General features: G+C 37.0%; 1 long non-coding RNA gene across 1 annotated transcript; it reads left to right on the top strand.

The window, feature by feature from the left end:
* Window positions 1-3,415: 3,415 nt before the first annotated feature.
* On the top strand, window positions 3,416-5,375 carry LOC122144542. The gene is made up of 3 exons (XR_006159751.1): window positions 3,416-3,928; window positions 4,115-4,660; window positions 5,048-5,375. It is a non-coding gene; the product is annotated as an uncharacterized LOC122144542 (long non-coding RNA).
* Window positions 5,376-7,593: the final 2,218 nt, after the last annotated feature.

Raw genomic sequence — 7,593 nt, 5'->3', positions numbered from 1 at the left:
AAGTGTTTCCACTTTTGTGTCCCATATGCATCAGACATTTAGCCAACGGTCCGTGGGCGTGACGTCTGAGACTGAGACTAGGAAGGGGCCAGCAACCAATTTGGGGTGGCACAGAAATCTTCATTATTTCTATATAGAAATGGATTTGATTATAAAGTACTGGACAGTTTTAGGACCTAAAACACACTTGAATGCAATTAATTTGTACTTAATTGATCGAGATAGTTTTTACATTTGAGTTAGAATTACATCAAGTAATACTAAGTGAATGACAAATTTTGTGTTAATTTTGTATTACCTAGGCTCCAGGTATTTTAATAAAAGGGCTCACTATAGCTTTATTGTGCACTCAGATTGATTCTGGGTCTTAAAACCACCAAAATCTTGTTCTCCATCATTGCATAGGCCTACTCATTGATGAGACATGCAGATAACTATAGTCAACCTTCACTGAATTTTATATAGGCCTAATCAATGAACTCTAATCAAGTCAATGTTTAACATTCTATTAGTTGTCAAAATTCATTGCAGCACTTTTGTCATACCTAAATCGAGCTCTGTACAAAGGAAAAGAATGTAAGAATGTAAAGTTATGGTTATGATTTAAATGGTTTTATTTTCTTACTTTACAAATTAACGAAAAATTAGGGCATATTTTCTAGTACAACTGCACTGTGCTCACATTTGGCCTAATTCTTCATTAAATTATTAATAAAAAAAATTACATATCATCTTGCGCCCTATTGTGATCTTGAATTGCAGAATATTTCAGTAGATGCGCGTGCTGTGTGTCTGTGTGTGTGTGTACCATAGACTGTATAAAAACATGGACGTAGTGTCCGTGACGTCACCCGTAGACTCCCGAAGAGCAAATTCAAAGCTCAAACACTCCACACCGGGCCGTCGCCATCTTGGCAGCCCGTCACTACGCGACTCTCCCAGATAATCAAAAATGGGCAAAAAGGCGGAAGCTGGTTGCTGAAGCCACGCCCACCTAGCTCGATGGCAGTGTCAGCAGCAGCAATTCACCTGTCACTCAAGTGGCCACGCCCTTAATTATGCAGAACTTTAAGGCTTAATATAATTTAAACGGATTAGTTATAAAAAAAAAAAAAAATTAAAAATCACCCTCCTCACAGTTGTCATGAAGGGCAAAATAAGCAATATAGACCAAAATCATTTTTTGAACCAGGCCGTAAACGTTTTTTTTTTCTGTTGTAAAGTTGGGCATTTTAACATGAGGGGTCTATGGGACGGACTCCCTTTTGCAGCCAGCCTCTAGCGGCCAGTCGATGAATTGCAGTTTTAGTCACTTCCTTGATGGCTTCATGAGAGAGAGCGGAGGCTGCCACTCGGTGTGTACCACTGATCTATAATATAGAACTGGATTGCTCATGACGTCAAGAAAGTAAAGCCGCCGCGCCGCCATATTGGTAATCCCTAGTGTGCGTAAACATTCTATTGAATTAATAGGAAATTGTATGATTTTAATGAGAAAACATCACCTAACAAGTCAGCGTTTATAAATCTGAAGTATTTCTGTACATTATTACAATGCAAACACCCTAGGCATGTAAACGGTTATTTTTTAAATGTCGGGAATTTCCCCTACTTATTAATAACCTGCGTTCATTACAGTAGTGAACATCATGAACATGATAAACATCAGACGAACATGACCTCAGCATATAAAACAAACGACAAAGTGCTCATTCTGAAATCTGAATTTATTCAGAGAAATAACTGACTATATACAGTACGGATTTAAAGACAAAGCTTTATTTCCAAGATAGTAAGTTAAGCTTTTCATTTCATTATAGAGCAACATTAACAACATAATTGTATTATTCGTTGTAATATATTCAAATCCATAACATATACTAATACATTAATGCTCAACAAACACACAACAAAAACGTTCAAAAAAAAATACTCTATATTTTGTGTTGGATTGTTACCTGTGTCATCAGTGCGCAGCAGACACACACCTAAACGGTTTAAATATAACGCTTATACTGCCCAAAAAGACCGTAAACACTGCAGATAACATCTGAAGTAAACATTAATTTACATACACATAACATAAAAACTAGTCCCGTTTGACTGATTTGCTTCAAATCAGGTGATTTTAGGACAGCAGTTTGAATGTGACTCAATGGTGCTCTCTGTCGGTAGGGATTAGTAAGATGGGGGATCGAACACTTCCGGTGGCTTTACTGCCTGTTGGCAGTTTAGAACGCGATGAGTGATCCAGTCATATAGACCCCTTAATCGCCTACGTCACTGTGACGTCACCGTTCTAGCTGGAGGCAAAACATAAGGAAGAACTCATAGCAGGCGCGCTAAAAGTTTGAGGTTTTGACTTTAAAATGTCGTCTTGTTGTGTTTTTGGCTGCCAGAATAGAAGGAACAGCACTTTTTGTTCAAAACTAAAGTTTCACCAGGTCCCGGCCGACATTCCTTCACAGAAATCAAGAAGACAATTGTGGTTGAATGCAATAAGGCGTACGGACTAGACAGAGACGATCATAAATAATGCTCGTCCCTGCTGAAAAAACCATCTTAAACCAGCCTAAGCTGGTTGGCTGGTTTTAGCTGGAAATACCTGGAAATAGCTGGTTTTAGCTGGTCTCCCAGCCTGGCCAGGCTGGTTAAGCTGGTTTTAGCTGGTTGGTCAGCTGGTCTTCCAGCCTGGCCAGGCTGGTTTTAGCTGGTCTCCCAGCTTGGCCAGGCTGGTTAAGCTGGTTTTAGCTAGTCTCCCAGCCTGGCCAGGCTGGTTAAGTTGGTTTAGCCTGTTTTTAGCTGGTCTCCCAGCTTGGCCAGGCTGATCAGGATGGTTTTAGCTGGTCTCTAATTTTTACCATATTTTCTATCGCCCTACAACTAAGCCTACCCATTACAGGAAATATTCTGCTATTTCAGATTTTCAATACACTCCATTATGTGTGATTTATAAGCTTGTTTCCTCATGGGGACCTAAAAAATGTCCCTACAAGGTCAAAATGCACTGGTATTAGGCTTACTATACTATACTATAATTACTATATTTACATTTGATCCCCATAATGTGATAAATACACACACACACACACACACACACACACACACACACACACACACAAACAGTGATCACAAAATAAAACAACACAAAAAATAGAAAAAGAATAGATGATTTAATAATAATTTAGTTAAGTTATTTATGTTCTAATTTTAAATGTTTATTCATGTAAATTCTGCGTGACTGTGACGTGTTTAAATGAGCGTGCGTGCTGAACATTCGAGTCTCATTCAAACACTGGAGCGGAGGGAGTTGCCATAGAAACGGAGCGCCAACACAACAACTGACAAGCCGGGAATCACTGACTTTTGCTGCTGTTTTCAAAGCTTTCGGTAAGTTTAGTTCCTAAAATCACACAGATATTACATACAAGTGTTCCTGACATTTCTCTTGCTTGTTTCTGACTCGCTTCTGTTGAGTTTACTTCATATAAATGGTTAATTTCTTCGAATCAGTCCTTTAGCATCAGAGGAGGTAACATTAGGCTTACTCCATAGACGGAGCTCTTTATTAAAGTTTGGGATTCTTATTACATCTTTATGTGTAGATGACAGCATTTGACAGGTCTGTGAAAGGTTTGCTGTGTTTTATTAATTAATTTATTTTTAATGGGTGATTGGAAATTGGCTCATTTATTTAACCTCAAGTTAAACATAAACTATACCGTTAATCGGTGACGTCACTGACATCAGCGCGACAATGAACTGAATCATGTGTTTTGATCTCTCATGGTGAACAAATATTGACAAAAACTATTGATTTCAGGAGAGAAAGAAACCTCAGAAACAGGAGAAGCTCCAAGATTTCACAATTTCTGAAGGCAGAAGAACTGGGAAAGCTTCTTAAATTTTTAAGAGGGCTTTGACATCCGTAAGTATAGCAGTATGAGCAATATTAAATAAGAAAACCTAGAAACAAATTCTGTTACATTAAGAAATAGTTTTCTTTATTTTCTTCTTTTTCTTTTCCTCTCTCCTTTAGCTTGGTTCCTCGTAATAAAACTGGTATTTTACACTAAATATGGTTGTCTCTGTGAAAAATTGCTTATGTTCCTAGATTCTTCAGTGCTAATGGCCTGCTGCACCCCAGAGTCCTGTCAGACAACATCTACAAAGAACACTGAACCATATGGCTAATAACCTAACCTCAAATATACACTATTGTTCAAAATTCAGTAAGATATTTTATGTTTTAACACAATTCACACATAACACATCTCATTACCGTGCACTACAGTTATATGTGATGAAATAAATAATCTTTTATGTGAAATAATACGAACAGCAGCTATGCTAATCTTTCTCCTTTTGGTTTCCTGTTTCTATCCCGGGATGCCCATCTCAAAGTCACTAGAGATTACGCCAGTTCCAGTTTGGATCCAGCCTTCAGAAGACACCAACACTCACGATGACTTCAGATGATGACAACTGTAGATGAACATACAATCTGGCAAATATTATCCTTATATTGTGATCATTGTTATTGATGTCTTTTTCTCTACTTTAGGGAGAACTTCTCAACAAATTAACTTCACAGCGCATCAATGGAAGGCTTTCCTATGTAACAAACATGGTTTTCCACTCTTGTATTTATCCATATCAGGTTTGTAAATGTATGGGGGGTTTATACTGTATTTTGCATCATTAATCTTGTATGAAAATTATATGAAAAAGAAAACATGACAAGGTCACTGGGCTTCTCACAAAATCCCAGTATTATACCACAAATATTTTCTACTTAGCTAATCTTAAAATTAAACTTGGATTGATAGTTTATAATACCAGATGTGATACTTCATAATGCAGGGGTCCGGTTCCTGAAGTTCTACCTTTCAGCAAATTTCAGCTCCTCAGGAGCAGTTGACAATTACAGCCAGATCAGGGTTCGATCTGAATTTTGCAGGAAGGCAGATCTCCAGGAAAAGGATTGGGCAGCCATGTTATATTGGTTATGTATGACTGATTTTTAACTGTACTATTTTTATTGCAGGTTTTCTGGGATGACAGTTGAGGACATCAGCACATCAGATGTTGGCCTGGACAGCTGTACCTACAGTACACCACACTGACATCTGCTTTTGCATGTATAGCTGACTACTACCATGTTCTGTGAAGGTATTATTATAGCAAAACTGAGCACCTGTGACAGTGGAATCTGCAGGTGTAAAGAATAGTCGCACATGCATATCAGTAAACTGAAGTCACAAAAGTTTTTTTTAGGAGTTGCAAATGTTTTATTTACTCTTTCTTTTTCATAAACACAACACAACAGTAACACCATTTCAAATTCTGAGGTGCACAAATCCTATTCTACAAATCACAAAATAAAGAAACCCATATGCTCACAGTTTGGACAGAGCTGCTGTAGTGAATGTGGGGCAAAACACACTCTTACACCCCAATCAAAAATGTGAAATCATGAACAAATGTTGCACATTTGTATATACAGTCGTCTACATAATAACTCGCACCCATCATAAACAGTGAAGTAAACCAAAGACGAAACTGTCCACAGAACGATAAATGAAATCACGCAAACATCCTCAAGCCAGGGGTGTTCAAACTCGGTCCTGGAGGGCCGGTGTCCTGCAGAGTTTAAGCTCCAATTTGCCTCAACACACCTGCCTGTACGTTTCGAGTGGAAGTTGCCTAGTAAGACCTTGATTAGCTAGTTCAGTTGTGTTTAATTCGATTTGGAGCTAAACTCTGCAGGACAGTGGCCCTCCAGGACTGAATTTAGACACCCGAGCCTTAAGCAACTAAATAAACTGTAAAAATATTGTTTTCTAAAACATCATGGACAGAATATTCCTGAGAGCACTGTACAAACCCGCAGCGCCACCTGCAGGACCGTTAAAAGCATTCAAATGCTTCAAAGCGCCAAATGTGATTAAGTGCTGAAGCGTGTTACTCGCCCGGTAACTTATATGAATGGTGGGGAGAATATGAGATTGCTTAATACTATCATAAAATTTGCAACCGATGTGGTGTAATTATATAAATAGAGGCTATAGTCTGACGCGCTACATGTGTGCTGTAACAGTACTGTTCGATTTACTGTAAATGCTGTGTTAGTGTAACTTTAATTTGCATTTGGGAATTCAACATTCGTCATTAGAATCGTCTATAAATCTTTTGTTGTTTACAGAGAGAAGTTTCAGTGTCACATGATCATTCAGAAATCATTCTAATATGCTGATTTGCTAATCAAGAAGCATTAACTATTTATTATTAGCAATATTAAAAAGAGTTTTTGCTGTTTAACTTTTTTGTAGAAACAATGATACCACTCAAATATTTGTAGTAAGATTTAAAAAAGAGAGAGAAATTAATAATTTCATTCATCATACATTAAAGTGCTGAAAAGTGAGTGAAGACATTTAAAATGTTTCAAAATATTTATATTTAATAAATGCTTTAACAAATTTAATAAATATATTTGATACATGCAAATAAATGCTGTTCAATGAACTTTCTATTTATCAAAGAATCCTGAAAAATATAATGTATCACCATTTCCACACAAAATATGATGCAGCAAAACATACTCGGTTACTAACGTAACCTCGGTTCCCTGAAATACGGGAACGCGTACTGCGTCGAAGACATATGGGAAAAACTAATTTTTTTCCTGAACTGAAGCCTTGTTTCACGCAGTGAAACTGCACGGCCATTGGTTCGGGCAGTGTTATTAAAACAAACCAATGGCTCGGCTGGGGTGCTGCACAAACCTATGGCAGCAAAGCCCGCCAAAATGGGCGGGGGATCTGGCTATATATTGGCCGCTTCGCCACAGGAATTCAGGTTACTTCGACTGAAGCGACAGATCCCCCGCCCATTTTGGCGGGCTTCGCTGCCATAGGTTCGTGCAGCACCCCTGCCGAGCCATTGGTTTGTTATTTAATAACACCAATGGCCGTGCAGTTTCACTGCGTGATTGAATAAGGCTTGAAAAAGGAGTTTTTCCCATAGCATTTTCGACGCAGTATGAGTGAAGTATTGAAAGGGAACTGTTTTCTAACATTGATAATTATCAGAAATATTTCTTGAGCATGAAATTAAATTGTAATGGCTTCTAAAGGACCACGTAACACTGAAAACTGGCGTAATGATGCAGAAACTTCTGCTTTGCATCACAGGAATAACATTACATTTTATAATATAATAAAATAGAAAACTTTAACACATTTCCACTTTTTTATTTTTATTTGTAGTAATATTTTACAATATTTTGATCAAATAAATTGCGGCCTTGATGAGCAGAAGAGATTTATTTCAAAATAATTAATAATTTTAATGTTTCCAAACTTTTGGCGGGTACTTTAATAATAATTCATTTATATTTTATTATTGTTATATAATATTATTTTCATGATTATGAAATGCTGTTTTTTTTATTTTTACACGATAATAGTATGTATTATTACAATATAAGATATATCTTTTAATGTGCAAATATATATATATATATATATATATATATATATATACACATATACAGTGGATACGGAAAGTATTCAGACCCCCTTAAATTTT

The sequence above is a fragment of the Cyprinus carpio genome, unplaced genomic scaffold, assembly GCF_018340385.1.
Source record: "Cyprinus carpio isolate SPL01 unplaced genomic scaffold, ASM1834038v1 S000006716, whole genome shotgun sequence".
Classification (NCBI taxonomy): Eukaryota; Metazoa; Chordata; class Actinopteri; order Cypriniformes; family Cyprinidae; genus Cyprinus; species Cyprinus carpio.
This window is presented reverse-complemented; position numbering and strand designations above follow the sequence as displayed.